Consider the following 19,996-nt stretch of genomic DNA (forward strand, 5'->3'; position numbering starts at 1 on the left):
TTACATATATGTATATGTATGTATATATTTGAGACTACATTATATTACCACGTATCTATGTAACTAGTTACCTCTGGTATATAAAGTGTTCAAAATGTTGGCAACATGTTGACTTCCCTACACCAATAGTACACATTTGTTAAATATCACATAAGTTTAATCGAAATCAATTCTAAAGTAAATATTTTAAAAAAATGTCGCTTTAATAGCCACATTATCCGTTTAGAAAATAATCAAATATTTTTAAAAAAAATTACATAAAATTCTTACCTACAATTTAAGCTTTGCATAAACAAGAGAACAGTGGCTAAGTGGTGAGAGCTTTAAACTACAAACGATAGACTCAAAGTTGAAACTCAATTACAGTCAATATATATATATATATATATATATATATATATATATATATATATATATAATATATATATATATATATATAATTATATATAATATATTATATATATATATATATATATATATATAATATATATATATATATATATATAATATATATTATATATATATATAGCACTCATTTGAAATCTGTATATTCAAAATATCCAACTTTGAACTCCGCTAACTCCTGCAGTTCCTGACCGATAGAAAATTTAAGTTTTAATCCAAGAGTACTAATCATGGTGCAAATTTCGTCTAAATTTAGTTTTTTTTTAAATGGGTAATTAGTCCTTACTAGTCCACAGGCTTTTAAATATACAAGTCAATAGTCCATTGGTTAGTCCAATGAACAATATATTGACATATCTATTAACATGTTCATTGTAAAGACACTCGTAATTAGATTAGTCAATAGACCAATGAGTAATAGAGTAGTTCATAGACTAGTCAACAGACTTGTCAATAGAGTAGTGAAGAGGTTTCTTTATAGATCAATTGAACTTTCAATAAAACATAGTCAATAGATTAAAAAAAAGATTAATTCATCGACTCCTTAAGAGACTCTTTCAATAGTCGGTTTCAGCAGTCAATAGATGTCGAGATATTAGGCCATATACTAGTCAATTGGTAAAGATAGTAGTAAAAATACTAACAGACCATTTCATTGACTATTCAATATACAAACCTATTTATTAGCCAATAAAATATGCAAAAGATTTCCTAGTAGACTAGTTCATACACCATTTAATATACTTGTCGATGAACCTATGTGCACAGATTATACCAGTCGTATCAGTCCCATCAAACCAGACAAAAAATTGTATACATATTGAATTTCATTCTAATCAGAGATACGTTGAATGATTCTACTTAAGTATATAACAAATAAATTAATATAGGTAATAAATTAACAAATTACATCTTAACATTTGGGATGAGTAATAAATATTACTATTCAGACTAACATTCAACTTCAATTAGTCATCATGGTACTTCACAATGATTTATTATATTATAAAGGAATCATAATATTGTTAAGGGATCACATAATTTTCTTAAATATTTTATAGGTGTGAACGTACCTTAACTAACAAACTCTTCTACACTAAAATTCCTCTATACATTGACGTAAAAGATTTAATTATTACAAACAACTTATTTTAAATACATTCAAATTATAAAAACTGTTAAAATCTTTTATAAATGCAATTTGCATTAAATTGCATTTAACGTTAAATTATCACATACATACCTAGCAAAAATGTTATTTATATATTTATAAATAATAACATTTAGCATAAATAAAACAGCAATACTAGCAACAACAAACAACTGAACTTGAAATTCTTTCGAAATACACATAAATAATATTGCAAATAATAATTATAATAAAAAACAATATAAAATGAATGAAATGAAATAAAGTTTTAAATAAAATTGCAATAAAATACATTATACGTTAATTTTTCACAACTGAAGTCATGTCAAATGTTTGTTGTTGTTCTTTTTTTACTTTTGCTATGGCAGCTATTTTTGGTTCCGCTACTAGTTCGTGCTATTCTGTTCACTTCCTTTCAGTGCTGTACGGCGAAAATGAATTGCAGGGAAATGCAATTAATCAAAATAACAATAACAATAGCAGCAATAACAGTACAACTGAGAACTGAATGAAATGAAATGATGAAATGGAAAAACTATACATTTTAAATAGTGCACAGTGGGGTAGCGTTTTCTAAAAAAAATTAACTAAAATTAAAACAATTATATTGTAACTATATAATATAAAACGACATATGAAGCAAAACAATTAGATCTTTAGACTTGAAAAAATCGCACGTATTTATATCATAATTTCCTAATCATCCCGAAAGTAAATCATAATATTAAGTTTTGTGGTGTTTATCAATTAGTTTATTGTATATGTTGACATTTAACGAGTCCCACTGTTCATGACCATAAGATAGTCTGCCTGAATGTATAATTGTGATTGTATACGTGTTGATATCAACAGAACAAAAAATGTATATAAAAATATATTATAAATAAATAAAACAATAACAATAAATAAAAACGTACATTTATGCAAGTAATGAATGAATTGAACGAATAAATGTTAACTCCTTCGCTCACGTACTACTGAACATATACACAGGAGACTAAAGGAGTTATTTGTTTTAATTTTATTTTTATTCAAGCGAATTTGTTATTGTTTTCCTTTTGCTACCTACTGACACAATAAATAATGAATATTTACAAATATATACAGATATTCTTTGTAGCTACATACTACATACGCAGGTACTATATAATATATTTATTTATATGATTATATGTCCTGAAAATGCAAGCCCATGCATATTTACAAACACCCTCATGTATATCTGTGTATGTTTGTGTGTTGGTATATTTATATATAAGTATAAATAACTGCCAAAATTCTGACTGAATCATGACTGTTCGTCCAGCCGAGTGAATGAACCAAGCAAATAACAAGCCATTGCTATAAAAATCTTTTTTAATCGGTTGGGTTGATCTGCTAACGCCCTGCATAATTAACGGAACATATTCTTAATGAATGTTATAATAAATTTGTACACTTATGTATATCAGTAATAAATTATAAGGGTTTTAAATGTATTTCAATCAAATTTTAGTTATGGTTTAGTTCGGTCTTTAAAGTAAAAAAAAATCCATAAGATTTTTTTTTATCATTAGGTCCCTAACAAGGCAAGTCATACATAATTGCATTGGCATAGTATTATATCTTTAAAAATAGTGGAAGATTTAGGAATGTCAGTCTCTCCGCCTCTTCGTCTGCTGAAATTAATTTTCTGAAGCTCTAAGATACTCAGAAAAAAACTTACATTGAAAAGTAATGAAATCTAAAAACACATTTCACTACATATTCATTAGCACTTCTTAGCACTTAAACTCATTATTTTAACACTTAAATAAAAACCTATAAATAGGGAGTAAAAAAGTTGTTTTAATATAAAAAAAGAAATAACTCACGCAGAACACGAACCTGCACCAAATTATGGTTTTAACATAGAAAAACAAGAAAATGTCAAAACTCACAATAATATACTTATTTTGTACATAAGACATAATAAAAATACTTAGAGGTAATGTATACAGACGGTATGCACTTTTCATTCAAAAGTAAGTGGTTATATAAGTAGTTTTATCATAATTCTAACAGAAATGCTTTCGTCTTAAAGTCAGCATATAATAACTAAACAAGTATGACAACAATATGATACCCCAGATTATTTTAGATTTTTTAAATATGTTTGTTTTTCTTCCTTGATTCCGGCATATTTTTATTCATTTTTGATACAAGAGATTTTCCACAGGAAGGCTTATCGAGGAGTTGGCGTAAATATGGTCCTACCCTTATTAATTTTGATAGAGTAATTTCTATCTATTACAAAATTATTTATGTAGAACTTAATCGTGTAATTAGTGTTAATAAGTAAATTTTGATTTTCAAGATATTTTCTGAAAGGGAGTTTCTATGGGATCTAGGGTCTAATGAAGACCGATCATAACAAAAATCAAAAGTGTCATTTAAAGTTCTGTAAAATTAAGTTTTATAACTATGAGCCTAAATCTGGCGTTTGTCCTTGAGACGAGTATGAGCCAAATTTCATCAAAGTATCTTGAAAATTGTGACCAGTAGCGTGCGCACAAGTTTTACATTGACACACAGACAGACATACAGATAGATAGACGGACATAGATAAATCGATTCAGAAAGTAATTCAGAGCCTTATATTTATACTCCACACCACTATAGTGGTATAGAGTATTTTTTTTAACAATTTGATCTGTTTTGAAAAAATTAAAGAAAAATAATAAAAAATTATAATTTATGAAATAAAAATATATTAAAAAAAAGTTTGTAATACATAACTATGTTACCAACACTACGACCAAGTTAAATTAGAAAATTTCTTTTTATATTCCCCCGTCGAGACTGTTAAAAAAACTGAACATAAAAAACTTAAAATGCATTTTCAATATTCATTTTATGCCAACACATTTTACAGCGAAAAACAGCTTGTGGCCATAATAAATTCATCATTTAATATATGAGTGGTCATATACAATATTTTACTTGTATTGTTAACTTTACATATGAGCATGTATATATAAATTCATAAATATATCTGTACACATTTAAATATTATAGACACATGCACTCTGCAAAAAAATGAATTCAACTGAAACAAAAGCGAAGTTCACATTTATAAACAATAGTTCTTAATTCCTTAGGTATAAATAAATTTCGATTATTTGTGTACATACACTCATACAAAGACACTGATTTACTACAAGACTGATATAACTCAAAATTATATGTTTTGACAAGTAAATAATTATGTTCAATTTATATATGAACATATGCGGATTCAGGGGGGAAGGAAAATTTTGTCCATCCCCCCCAAAAAAACCGAAAATTTTTCATACAAAATATAAAAATGAGGAAAAAGGAAAATGCTCGAGCTGGATCCGCGACTGGTTTAGAAACACTTTAATCTCTACTAATTAAACCAAGTTTAAGTTTTCAGTTTTTTATATACATACATATATACAAATGTACATATACTTATATAAGGAGTAGCAAAATGTTATAGAGCAGTCAAAATCGTTTTCATCCCAATAATATTTTTGAGTTATGACAGTGTTGAATATCTCTAATAAACAAGAATTACAAGAAATTATGAAATTTAAATATTTGACTTCATACGAACGAAATTAAAGGATTATCGTCGTTAAACTTGAGATTAAATGGAAAATTTCATATAAAAATTTTTCAAAATAATAAATTAAAAATTTTAAATAAAATTTATGACCAGGGAAACCAAAATGTGCAAATGCATATAGACTCATAGATAAGATATTTACACGTTTCAGAGCATATTTTATCCATAAAAGCAAAATTTTGATTTATTTGACTTTTGAAGCATATTTAAGACATATTTTCGAGCTCTTATAGCATAATTTACTTTTTAGTGCTTATTTTGATGTTTTTGGATTTATTTTATATTTCTTGTATATTTGTAAAAACATTTTCTTCAAACGCTGTTCCCAAAAGTGAAAAAGTGTTTTTTTTACAATTTTTAAAAATATATAATTCTCGTACGTAGAACTTGAAAACAGCAATACTTAAGTAGTTCTGAATTAATTTTGAAAAAAGTCCTGTTGTTTCATCATATTTCAGGCTTTTTGGGCATTTCAATGGTAAAAAATAATTGAAAATTATATTTTTAAAATTTAAGAGCATATTTTGAGTTTCTTACTGCATTTTTATAATTTTTAAAACTATTTTTTGCAGCATATTTGCGGTTTCCCTGTTCTTCTTAATAAAAGTTTATAACAAAAATTCTTAAAATTTCGCATAAACTCTTAACTACTTAAAATAATATATATTTTTTTAACAATTATTTGAAATATGTATATTAGGGAGGCGCCGTTATATGGAGGAAGAATAAGGTGTCAAAGTTCCCAATTAAAATTAAAGTTTAATTGATTTTAAGATACCATTTTTTTAAACTTATGTCGTGGCGTAACATATGCTGAGCTGCATCAAAGGATAAAAGGATCCTTTTTTAAGGTTTTTATAATTTCTTCAAATGAAAGATGTGAAGTATTTGCCCTTGAGAGACGATTTTAGCAGCATGTAAAAAATTTTAGTAATGTAAAAGTTATTGTATCAGAAACATACAAATTTTTTATGTGTCCTGCATACATACATTTATCTTATTTAACATACGACAGCACGCTTTAACAAGAGATCAAGAGAAAAAAACATGAAAGTTCCATTCATATACATATTACATATTACTTACATATAAGTGTAAAATAAATAAACTGTCCAATATGTATAATGGAATGAAAAATCCATAAAGAACAAATAAGTAAAATAAATAGAGTGCTTCGAAGTACAGTGCTTCATAAAGTAAAAACTCTGGAAACACAAGGTTTTCCACAATTAATCAATAAAAAAATATTTTTCAGCACACACCATGTTGCTACCATCAACAATTCTTTAGACTTTACTGTGTAAAGAAATATGAAATAAAGTAAAATTTTATGCACACATCTTGCAGAAGTGAGTGTGAGTAAATAGTCAGTCATTGTGAATATTAATTAATACAAGTCAACCATAAATGTTTAAGTTAAAACAAGGAAGAATGTATAGTCCCTCATGCCTTTATACAATGCAATTTCATTGTTTATAAATTATATAGGATTTTACCACAATTACTATATATTTACGATATTTATTGAATACAAACTGATTTTCTCAAAAGCACTTTGTATAGATGCAAGAGTTAAATGGACCTACATACATATTTACAAGCTGTTTGATAAATTATTTTACGTTAATATAAAACTGATATATGCCGATTTCGAAAATAATTTATTGACGTAAAGGTGATTTTGAACTTCAATTAAAGATGCTTTATAACGATAATTGGCAATATGATTTTTATACCCTCCACCACTATCACCAAAAAATATTCATTAGAGTCCCAACAAACTATGTTGAATATGCTTCTGAAATACTGAATTGATTTAGTTATGTTCGACTGACTGTCTAAAACAAGATTAAACGAATCTGAAATACGTCAAGGAGAGTGTGCGTTACAAACGACAGCTCAAACGCATAATACCCTATACACTATTGTGGTGTATATACAATTGGAATAAACTATAAGTGTTGAAATCATTATTAATTTTATAAATTGTATGTTAAAACGCACACACACCATCATTTTTATAAAAACATATATGAATCCACTTTTTTGGTCCTTACTTTATTGCAGTAAGTTTATTTGTTGTTAAATATTTAAAATGAATATTATTGATGAAAGTGTTATTGAGACTTATGTCAGTATTGAAAAGTTACACAATTACAATAAATATTTATAATTTTATTTAATTTACAAGAAATTAGTAAGTAATTACTGCTTATTTATAGCTACATATTAATTAAAGTGACTTGTTGTATATCAGCAGTCAAAGGTGAAAAACTACCTAACCATCAATTTTAAAATTATGTATATCCTTTACCTTTTAGTGGTTGCATAAGTTTGTTATTCAGTTTGTATTTTATATCGTAATATTTCCGACCATATAAAGTGTGTTCATACTGGTTAATTAAAGGTTTATAAAACATCTTTTTTTGAAAAAAATTTAAACACCTATATAAACAAAAACAAGTAAGAGTGTTATATTCGGCCATGCCGAATCTTATATACCCACCATCAAATCATTCATGTTTATGTAGAATTTTTCTGATGTACTCAAATTTTTGGGTCAGTAATAAGTCCAAAATTCATTTTCAGAAGGGGACCTTGGTAAGGTGAATTATAAATCCATTTTCATTAAATTTATGAAAATGATTTTATTTCCTATACAACTTTTTTATTTCGAATTTTATTGCTTTATATATATGTTATGAGCAGATATGAGCATAAATTTAAGTTCTCAATAAACATGTTTGTGTTGAATTTCACCGCTATTGATACATCTCCTAGCGATAGTTATTTTCTGAAGGGGGCATTATAATAGGGATAGGAGAAAACGTGAACCGATATTCTTACTTTCAATAAGGATCGATCCTTATAAAATTTGATAGGGAGATTTTGGCTCGCACGAAACTTGTGTATGTAGAATTTTGTAGTAATGAGCGTTGAATTCGTTGTCTAAAGGGCACCTTATTAGAGGGTTAGATAATAAAATTTAAGAAAATGATTTTAGTTCCCATAAAACTTTTATATGTCGAATATTATTGTTATATATATGCTTCTAAAGGTAGATATGAGCATTAAAGTCGTTTTCTGAAAGGGACCTTATAGGTGGGATAGGGTCAATTATGTATAGGGCCAATTATCCTTATAAAATTCTACAAAGAGATTTATGAGACCATAAAACATGTTTGTGCCGAATTTCACCGCTATTGATGCTTCTCTTAGCCAGTTATGAGCGACAAAGTCATTTTCTGAAGGGGACTTTATATGGGGGGTAGGGTCAATTATGGACCGATCCTTATAAAATTGTACGAAGAGATTTATGTCACCATAAAACTTGTTTGTGCCGAATTACACCGCTATCGATGCTTCTGTTAGTCAGTAGGGAACGATAAAGTCATTTTCTGAAGGCTACTTTGTATGGGGGGTAGGGTCAATTATGAACCGATCCTTATGAAATTCTATGAAAAGATTTATGTCCCCAAAAACATATTTGTGCCGAATTACAGCGCTATTGATGCTTTTGTTAGTCAGTTATTGGCGTTAATGTCATTTTCTAAAGGGGGCCTTATATGGGGGCTAGGCGAAATCGTGGACCGATATTTCATTTTCAATACCAAACAAACTGGATCAACTTTAAGTATCTGTGCAAAATTTCAGCTCGCTAGCTACTTCCGTTTGGACTCTATCGTGTTTTCAACAGACAGACAGACAGACGGACGGACATGGCTAGATCGTCTTAGAATCTAATAAGGACCCAGAATATATATACTTTTATGGGTCTTAGACGAATATTTTAATTTGTTACAAACGGAATGACAAAAACAATATACCCCCATCTTTTTTGATGGTGGGTATAATGAATAAGTCCTTATATATACTGAATGCTTTTTGATAGCCAAGTTGATTAACGCTGTGTCTATGTGTTCGTCTGTAAGTTTCCTGAATACCGCAGAATTTTCAATAATTATACCAAACAATGTATAACTTCCAAACCTTAATTACGTGGATTTTTGTATTGGAATTTATTTTAATTGTTTGTAATTTCATGTCAAGTGGCCCAACTCAAAAAATTGAAGGTAAGATGTTCGATAGTAGTCCTGACGCAAATTTTCAGCTCTATCGGTTATTTGATTAAGAAAATATTTTCTTTTTTGAAAAGATTGAAGAAATAGCAAGAAATTTACACAATTTTTGTTAGGATCAAACTTTATGGCAGCAAGGGTCATATCAGGAAAAAATATTTTAACTAGAAAAGCAATGTTTTAGAGTTAAAATATTTTTTTAACAAATGTCCATTTCATTTTTTTCAGAATCCGAAGACATCGATTGTATGTAATAAAGTCCTACACAAGACAACAATAATGCGACAATTTGTTAAAAATATCATGTTGCTTTAACTACTATATACCTCATTTAACCGCTAATTTTTCTATATTTATAACTAATTTAACTTATAATATGGTATTGATTTCTAACCATAAATCTATTTAGAATTTCATTTGTTTAATTGGCAAAGAAATTTCAAATGTTTAACAAAATTTTAATATTAAGTGGAAAAGGATTATAAAAAATCGAATATTTATATAAAATTGAACATTATTTTACAAATTTTAATTTCATTTAAGCGCTAGTCTGTGTATGTTTTTAATATTTGTTTTGTTAATTAAGGTAGATTTAAACACACACAAACAAAAAATAGCAACAAATCCAATTATTATGGATTTTCCATAAATGCTATTCAACAAAAACCAACAAAAAAAAACCATGTTTAATTATTAAAATTCCCACATATCCCAAGTTGTTCATGTGCCAATTAAACAGATGCACTTTATTTGTTTTTCCATTAAATTATCATTTATTATAATTATATATAAAATAATTTGTTTTTAACATTTTGATTTTTTCTGTTATTATTTGTTAAATGTCATTTGCCCACTACTACTTCCACTAAAGAAACGGGTTTACACAGAAAAAACTTAATGAGCTACTGAATTTTTATTTAAATATTTCTCCAATGCCCACACATTAGCTGCGTGAGCAACTCGTGAAGGTGAGTCATTAATTTTACAATTCATTTAATTCTGTTTGCTTGTTTGTTAAAGCAATTAAAAATGTTTATTAAGTAGATACTTGTAGCAAGTATTTCCAATCAAATACAGTTTAATTATTACTCTTTTCATATAAACAAATTATTTTAGATAACTTGACTTTTAAAACATAAAAACACCTGCTTGCAGTAATTAAGTTTGTAATGTGGTTTTGTAAAATACATAAACCGCATAAATATATAGAGATACTCAGTAATCATACATTAATTCAAATCAAATTAATTATTGAATGTGACAAGTAGGGAGGCAATAGATAATTTATGACCACAAGACATATGATAATAAGAACGAGAGAGATATTAAAATTTTTAATTCCTTAAATACGGTGGCAAAGAATTTATGATTCATTATTTCGATGAAGGGCGGGTTTCTTACTACTTAGTTAAACTAAGCATAACTTTCAGTTAGATTAAACTTTAAAATATATGTTTAGAAAATAACCTTTTACTAGAAGCTTTAGAAAATATTAAAAAATAATTTTTATAAGAAATTTTCTTAAAGCAAAAATAAATAGAAAAATATTTCTTTGTAAAAAACAATTTTTTGACAAATTTTTCTTTTCTTCTGCATTTTTAAAACGCAATTGTTTCTTAAAAACATTTGTTTTAATAGAAAATTTTCTCAAAATCCTCACTCCTTTCTTCCCAAAAATTATATTATCTTTTAGAAAACATCTCTTTCATTTTAACAAAAATTAAAACAAAATCAGTTTTAATAGAAAATTTAAACTTTTTAAAGAAACTTAGAAAAACTCTCGCTTCATAAAAAAAATCGGAAAAAAACCTTTATTTATAGAAAAATTGTTTGAAAAAAAATTCTTTGGAAAAAAAGTGTTCTCAAAGAAAAAATAATTAAAACAAATTATAGATTTATAGATTTATATTCTCAAAACTGTTTTGCATTTTAGTTTCATTGTGATATTTATTTACAATCTAGCCTAGACTTGAATACTGCATTAAAAACAAAATTCCAAGTAAATTAAATTTCTTAAAATTAATAGCTTAACAGGTGGTAAATAAAATTTATGTTTCGGGAAATTTTCCAATAATCAACAAATAAAACAAAATAACAAACAGACAATTCATTAATATAGTTTTATAAATTAATAGAAAACAACAAAAACTAGTTCTCATGTTTAACTTAATTTTTCGATAATAAAATAACGAAAAAAGTAATGTCTAATATCAAGTGTATTGACCAAAATAATTAGTCCTTGTGTACAAATCAATGTTTTTAACTATTTTTGTGAGGGTGTATGGGTTAGTGACTTTCAACTATGAATTAATATTGATGTTGTTTGTCAATAATAAATATTATTTTTCCACCTCATTCCCAATTCTTATGATGTATTTGTTGTTGTTGTTGTAACTCCTAATAGACCATTGATTTAGTAATCAACACATATGTTTAGCTAATCAAATAAATAATTAAAGTAAATAAATAAAAACAAATAAAATTACGTAGAAATATTTGTAAACAAATAGATTTGTTTTTTGATTGTTAATATGATAAATAAATACAATAAATAAATAAATGAATAAATATAGAAGTAAACAAAAATTCTTTTTAAACACTCATGTTTATTTAATAAAATATTATTCAAATAGTTTTCCTAAGAGGGTTTGAAATTTCTACACCCTTTAGGTAAATATTAATCATCAATAAGAATAACAATAAACGAAACAAAATGTTTTTTTTTTTTTGTTATTTTTGTATGAGCAATGAATATTTATAAAATTACATTTTAAATATATTAAAATATTAATACTCGAATTTTATTAAGGAAAAAGAATGTGATTCGAATTATTGCAATATTTATTTAAATCCTAAATATAAATATAGCAATTCACAGCAAGAGAAGTACAAACAATAAAGTTAAAAAAAATAATTTTTCTTCTTTAAAATAATAACAATATTTGTGGCTGCTCAATATATACATATATCAGATATTTTCTTATTTTCTAATTAGGAGTAGATTTACATATAATCAAAGAATAATGAAATTTGATCTATTGAAACAATTTCCATTGCCTATACTATCTGCTAGATTTGCTACCAGTAAAAATATACATATGCACATATATGTACATATGTAGATATAATCAATATAAATTCCAACCATATGTAGTATATGTATATAAACATATGTGCTTATACTGCTATCCAGCCAAAATATGGTAATGACTTGTGCTTACTCAAGTACTTTTTAATTACTATCTGTATTACAAATCCGCACGTCCAATTTAGACGAATGTGAAACTCTGGGGCACTTTCTTTGCCACTGTCTGGCATTCGTCGATGTTAGATTCAAGTATTTTGGAACTGATGTTATTCCGGAAATAACATTCTTAACAAACACTGATTGGAAGATTCTGAGGAATTACGTCCAAAAAACTGAGTTTCTAAACATGGATAAATAATACATTCAGTGAACATTTTTTTTCATGAATTGGAGCGCACAACAGGTCCGATAGTGGCCTAGGTGTATTTTTTCGGATTTGATGTAATATACATCCTCCTATCAAACTAACCTAACCTATCTGTATTATTACTTATAAGGTGTCAAGTAATGACTTACAAATAATATAATATACATATAAGTATGTATTTCCATTTAAATTTTTTTTACACAAACGATTTTTTTTTTGTTTTTGGAAATCAAATAGTAGACACAATGAACGCCTCCGACGAGACTATTAAAAACAACAGAATTACTCACTATTTTAAGACGATTGTACAAAGTAATTATCTAACTAACTTCGTAGTGAGCTTCGTAAGTACTTGCCATATCCTTGTTAAAGTGATGCCTTTACATGTTATTTTATAAGTAAATTTTAGCCTTTTAAACTCTTTATTTTCAATGTTAGTTTTTGCTGGGTAGTTATATGTAGAAACTTTATATAACATAAAAAAACTATTTTTCACATACTTGTAATACATTAATTAACGCTAACATTATCTAGTCTTTTTTTAACTTTTTTTAAAACTATTGTTTAGTTACAAACACAAATGTATACTCCACAACAATGCAGCGGATAACTGTTTAGATGTAAAAAAAAAACTTTATAACGGAAAATAAATTTCAAAATAAACAGTGAGTGAAGCAAATAAAGAAGAAAAAAATAGCATAAAAAGCACACAATTATACAATTGGCTTTATTTTTAATGATGATGATAAACCATTAAAATAAAATGAAAATTAAAAGCATGTAACGATACTATATATGGCTGTGTCGAATCTTACATAATACTCTTCTTTATAGTACATAAATATGTTTAAATAGGTATACTTTTTAAAAAAAATATTTTAATTATATATACTTATATGTGGAACAACAGATCTAAAATATATATATATATATATATATATATATATATATAATATATATATATATATATATATATATATATATATATATATATATATAATATATATATATATAATATATATATATATTACGGGTCCTCATTAAATTCTAACACGATCTAGCGACCTAACTAGCCTACAAATACGACAATATAGATCAAATTCGAAAAAGTCAGTTTTATTCGAGTCAAACGAGGTTGATAGTGGGTATATAAGATTCGGCATAGCGAATATTACACTCTTACTTGTTTTCAATAGCAAAAATCTCGAAAATATTGAAAATTGATAGAAATTAAAAAAATGTTCATCATTTGGAGATTCTATGACATTTAATTGCCGTCACGCACAACTATAATGTTATACTTGTTTACACAAGTTTTTTCCTCAATAAATGTATTTATTGATTTTAATTTCTAATAAATATGTTTTATAATATTGCCAATTAAATTATCTTGTGTAAACCAGTTATTATATTCTTCTTATAGACGCCAACTGAAGTTTAACTAAAGATTATAACAATTTGTTTTATACACCAACCCTTTAAATTTAATTAAAATTTTGCTTCAAACATTGCCTATAAATAGAAATAATATTTTTTACATATTGTAGTTATTCAAAAAAAAATGAAAAATTTAAGTCAAAATATTGCTCAAATCTTTCATACTATATACACAAAAGTTTTCATTTTAAAATGCTTGCAACAAATAAGCATTAAAAATGTATAAAAATATATAGTATTTGAATGACTCCAGACTTTACATACCAAACTACAATAGTCAACTGGCGCCCCATTACTACTGCAGATGTAGAACTAGCTATTTTAATTGTACAAATAGTAGAATGCTGAGTGCTATGTAAAAAAAAAACAGTAGTATGGTGTATAGACCCATAAATTTCAGTTCTACGAAATTTTCAAAAACATATTTACTACAAAGCTAAGGTTAAAATAAATTGTACCAGAACACTATGCTCTATACGAATATAAAACAGAAATGAAGTTTAAATTCTTTATTTCATTTTTAATTCCCCAAGAAGTCGATAGTAAGTACAAAAAAAAAAAAACTTTGTATTGCACGAGTATTTGTAGTTTGTAATTTAGTATTCTGTTGTAGGACGGCAGCAAAAGATTAAATTGGCACAAAAGTTACAGACAATGGAGGGTATACACACGATTGCTTCTATATGATGAAAACACATTGGGAACAATGTAATACATGTAGGATTTTAAATTGGAAATATTATAGAACTAGAACTGTACTAAAACTGAACTAGAACTGAACTAGAACTGAACTAGAACTGAACTAGAACTGAACTAGAACTGAACTAGAACTGAACTAGAACTGAACTAGAACTGAACTAGAACTGAACTAGAACTGAACTAGAACTGAACTAGAACTGAACTAGAACTGAACTAGAACTGAACTAGAACTGAACTAGAACTGAACTAGAACTGAACTAGAACTGAACTAGAACTGAACTAGAACTGAACTAGAACTGAACTAGAACTGAACTAGAACTGAACTAGAACTGAACTAGAACTGAACTAGAACTGAACTAGAACTGAACTAGAGCTGAACTAGAACTGAACTAGAACTGAACTAGAACTGAACTAGAACTGAACTAGAACTGAACTAGAACTGAACTAGAACTGAACTAGAACTGAACTAGAACTGAACTAGAACTGAACTAGAACTGAACTAGAACTGAACTAGAACTGAACTAGAACTGAACTAGAACTGAACTAGAACTGAACTAGAACTGAACTAGAACTGAACTAGAACTGAACTAGAACTGAACTAGAACTGAACTAGAACTGAACTAGAACTGAACTAGAACTGAACTAGAACTGAACTAGAACTGAACTAGAACTGAACTAGAACTGAACTAGAACTGAACTAGAACTGAACTAGAACTGAACTAGAACTGAACTAGAACTGAACTAGAACTGAACTAGAACTGAACTAGAACTGAACTAGAACTGAACTAGAACTGAACTAGAACTGAACTAGAACTGAACTAGAACTGAACTAGAACTGAACTAGAACTGAACTAGAACTGAACTAGAACTGAACTAGAACTGAACTAGAACTGAACTAGAACTGAACTAGAACTGAACTAAAACTGAACTAGAACTGAACTAGAACTGAACTAGAACTGAACTAGAACTGAACTAGAACTGAACTAGAACTGAACTAGAACTGAACTAGAACTGAACTAGAACTGAACTAGAACTGAACTAGAACTGAACTAGAACTGAACTAGAACTGAACTAGAACTGAACTAGAACTGAACTAGAACTGAACTGAACTAGAACTGAACTAGAACTGAACTAGAACTGAACTAGAACTGAACTAGAACTGAACTAGAACTGAACTAGCTAGAACTGAACTAGACCTGAACTAGAACTGAACTAGAACTGAACTATAACTGAACTAGAACTGAACTAGAACTGAACTAGAACTGAACTAGAACTGAACTAGAACTGAACTAGAACTGAACTAGAACTGAACTAGAACTGAACTAGAACTGAACTAGAACTGAACTAGAACTGAACTAGAACTGAACTAGAACTGAACTAGAACTGAACTAGAACTGAACTAGAACTGAACTAGAACTGAACTAGAACTGAACTAGAACTGAACTAGAACTGAACTAGAACTGAGCTAGAACTGAACTAGAACTGAACTAGAAGTGAACTAGAACTGACCTAGAACTGAACTAGAACTGAACTAGAACTGAACTTGACCTGAACTAGAACTGAAGTAGAACTGAACTAGAACTGAACTAGAACTGAACTACTGTAACTATGTTTGTTTAACGGTTTTTCTAATTGATAAATTAGATTCTGATAAATTTCAACCCATAGTTCAAATTTATATAAATCAACATATATGTACCGACAATACAAAATAACATACAAATACCTAAAATACACATACCTTTATTAGATTGCAGACTATGGGGAAGAACAAAATAACTATGAAAACATCAAAAAAAGCAGCCATTGTATTTGTAGTTTATGCTGCATAAACAGGAAATATTTGTTTTTAACACTGCCACACACGATGTGAACTTGCAATGCGCCAAATAATAAAATAAAACTACGAAAACAAGCACTAACACCGACACCAAATCGCAACAACACCAATACAAACAGCACCAACACATATATAAAACATGAAAGTTGTATGCAACAGCAACGACAACAACACAGTACTTATGTGCATAAACACCTTAACGATTTTGTTATTTCTGCTGCTACTTTTGTTGTAGTTCTTTTAACATCAATTGGCAAACACTATTTTACAATACACGAGACTAAACGACCCGGGTAATAGTAAAGCATATAGAAAAAATAGCATAAACTAGTATCCCAACGTACAAATGAATGAAATGTTTGCAGTCACACATAAAAACTAAAACTGTATTGGTTAAAATTCTTGCGCTTTTATTCACACACAAACTATGAACAACTAACGGTAAATAGACATAAACATATTAGTTCGTTTGTGATTGTTTAAGTGTATTTATAAAAGCTTAGCACATTTTGTGATTTAAATGCATATCCGGTTTCCGGCACAACATTTACTTAACAACCCGCACTATTTAAAATCGCTTTTGTTATTCGTTTGCTGTTAGTTTTCCTCTAATATTTTGTTTTAATGTCATCAGAGTAATCAAATAAAATAGCCGCAAAAAGCCATTCACAGTCTAACATACACACACTCCCGTTATGAAAATTATCCACTAAATTTATGAAAACAAATTAATGCCAATAATGATTTTTTGGTAACGATGGCTGAAATTAGCTAAACATTAATTTTTGTCAAACAAACCAAACTAAATCTACTACAAAATTACATGGAAATCATATATTCAAGGCAAAAATCGCGCGCGTTTTTTTACTCCTTTTCTACTGTACGAGACTTAGTATATGCATGCGGCTCTTCTTAATGGCCGTAATAAACATTTTCATTACACTCATTCATTTTTATTGAATATTACGATTTTATTGATTTCATTTCCGTTTTCACATTAATAAACCACTTAAATATTTGTCGTATTTCCTTTGTACTTTGATTTTCTTTTTTATATTAAAGGGAATTAATTATTTTCCTCTTCTATTTCATTTAAGTACATTGATACGAAATCCTTTTCTCAATCTACCTCGTTTTATGATTTTTTTGCTTTTAACTTAACTTTTGGGTTTTTTATTTCTTTTGAAATTTTTTATTTGTCAATATTTTTGGATATAAAAACGTCCTTACATTTAGCAAACCGTTTTATAACTAAACACTTGTTATCCTGGCATTTTATATCGCAACATAAAATGTTCGTTTATCGTGTGATTTTTTCTTTTATTTCGTTTATATTTTACGACCGTCCAATCGTTTGTGAAATTGAAATAAAACGAACGCATGCGCAGGATGTCAATTACTTCTTGTTGAAATTCACCTCAGTAGTTTTGTTTGTTTTAAGTGTTTATTTAAATTAAACTCTCTGTTTATATTACGAAAGGATATTTTCTCGCGTTTTATGAAAAACATGTGCGTTTTCCAATGTATTTGAAAGGAAATTTGGAAGTCAATGTGAATTGAAATTACATATGTTTTTCCGTATGAATAATCCAGTACATGTTGGGTTTAGGGTATTTAATCTAATTTAGCAAAGTTTAAATAATTGTTTAACCGCCACCACAGTCGTCTGTGCCATGACTTTTTGTATTTTATTATTTTATTTTGAGGTATTTTATGTTAGTGTAAAAAATTAAATGTTATCATCAGAAAAACCAAAATGTGCATATGTCAATACACAAAAGTCTCATGAAAATCAATGTTATGTTTTTTTATAAAGCATTTAGTTTTAAATAGGAAATAAGACCCATTACTTTGGATTTCATGAGAGCAATTAATTTTTATCATTCAAAAATTAGTGATAATTATTATTGAATTTTATGACAACATCGATTAAACATCAATTTAGAAGCTTTGAATGCAGTTGAAGAATTGTGACAAACTTTGTGCAATATTTTGAGTTTTTATTGTATATTTAAAGAGTTTTATACTCTTTTTAGCATATTTTTGGGTTTTCTGGTTATCATAAACATTTACATTTATCTGAAATACATGTCTAGAAATATGGTAATACATAAATGTAATTGATTTTAAAATATAATTAAGGAAGTCTTAAGTAATTTCATCATTGTTAGGCTAGGTTGTGGTGGAAAATCTTTTGAAATTAATTGTGATCCAGTGTTCTGAATATAGAAATATGCAATTAAAAACTACATCTTCAGGATCAAAATTACAGAAATAAAAATTTACCATTTTACATATATACCCCTAACTGTCTAAATTAGGTGTATACTTAATATTTTTAATATCTATAAATCTTTAACAAGTATACGTACAGGTGTCATTAATAACGGCAGTGCAACTTCACAATGTAAAACTTTCCACTGGAAAGTTAAGAATGCAGATAAATTTTTTTATTTTATATGTTTAGAATTTTTTTCTTTACGACAAGAGCTACATCTTTTCATTAGATAGTGAATCAAAATTCTGAATTTTCATAAAATCTATAAATATGTTTCTGTTTAAACTTGGTCCTCATAAATCAACTCGTCGACCCTTTAATATGCCCCATTTGAAAATCTTATAATAATGTACCCAAATATCTACATGTATTTTAAAGAACAGTTAAATTTTTATATCAAATACTTAACACCAAATTAACACAACATTTTTATTAAAGATAAAAACATAAAGCATAGTTATTTTTCTACAACGCCCTTTAAATAATAATTATGTCACATTCATTCGTTTTGGAACATTTCAAAATAGCCAACCAACATGCTTCAAATTTATAAAGTTAAAACCTTTTAAATTTAACATTTCATGTGTAGTATTTGCACTAGCAATTTGATGTTTGAGTGTGAGTTTTGAAAATAAAAAAAATTACTTTTCTAATTATAAAATATGAGTGGATTTCTTGTCTAGGACACTTTGACTATATGACTGTGTGAATTTGTGAGTGCGGTCATAATTGCTGACTTTCACTTAAATGATAATGAAATTTTTAATTTTACTTTTTTATTTTTGTTTTCTAGAAGCTGTGTTAATTAAATGATAACTTTTTTTATTTCCCCCCAAAAAGCACTTAATTGTGTTAAGTGTTGAAATTTCTATAATTCTATTTATATATATGAATATATATATGTGTGTGAGTGTTAAACTATAAATGTATAAATATGTAAGTGTTAGTTGTTGTATGGTTTTGGTTGTATGTTCATTTTACTGCCACTTATTAATTCATACACTTTTATGTGGCATTGTACGTACATGTTGCAACAACAATAA

At 27.4% G+C, this 19,996-nt stretch overlaps 1 protein-coding gene across 1 annotated transcript in view; it reads right to left on the reverse strand.

The window, feature by feature from the left end:
- The window catches only part of LOC111683180 (carbonic anhydrase-related protein 10), an 86,125-nt gene extending 68,219 nt beyond the window's left edge, over nt 1-17,906 (reverse strand). The window contains exon 1 of the mRNA XM_046946533.1: nt 16,577-17,906. The gene's annotated coding sequence lies outside the window, so the exon portion shown is untranslated. The remainder of the gene's footprint in view (nt 1-16,576) is intronic.
- Between the last annotated feature and the right edge of the window lie 2,090 nt (nt 17,907-19,996).

This window comes from Lucilia cuprina, chromosome 3 (genome assembly GCF_022045245.1).
Source record: "Lucilia cuprina isolate Lc7/37 chromosome 3, ASM2204524v1, whole genome shotgun sequence".
Taxonomy (NCBI): Eukaryota; Metazoa; Arthropoda; class Insecta; order Diptera; family Calliphoridae; genus Lucilia; species Lucilia cuprina.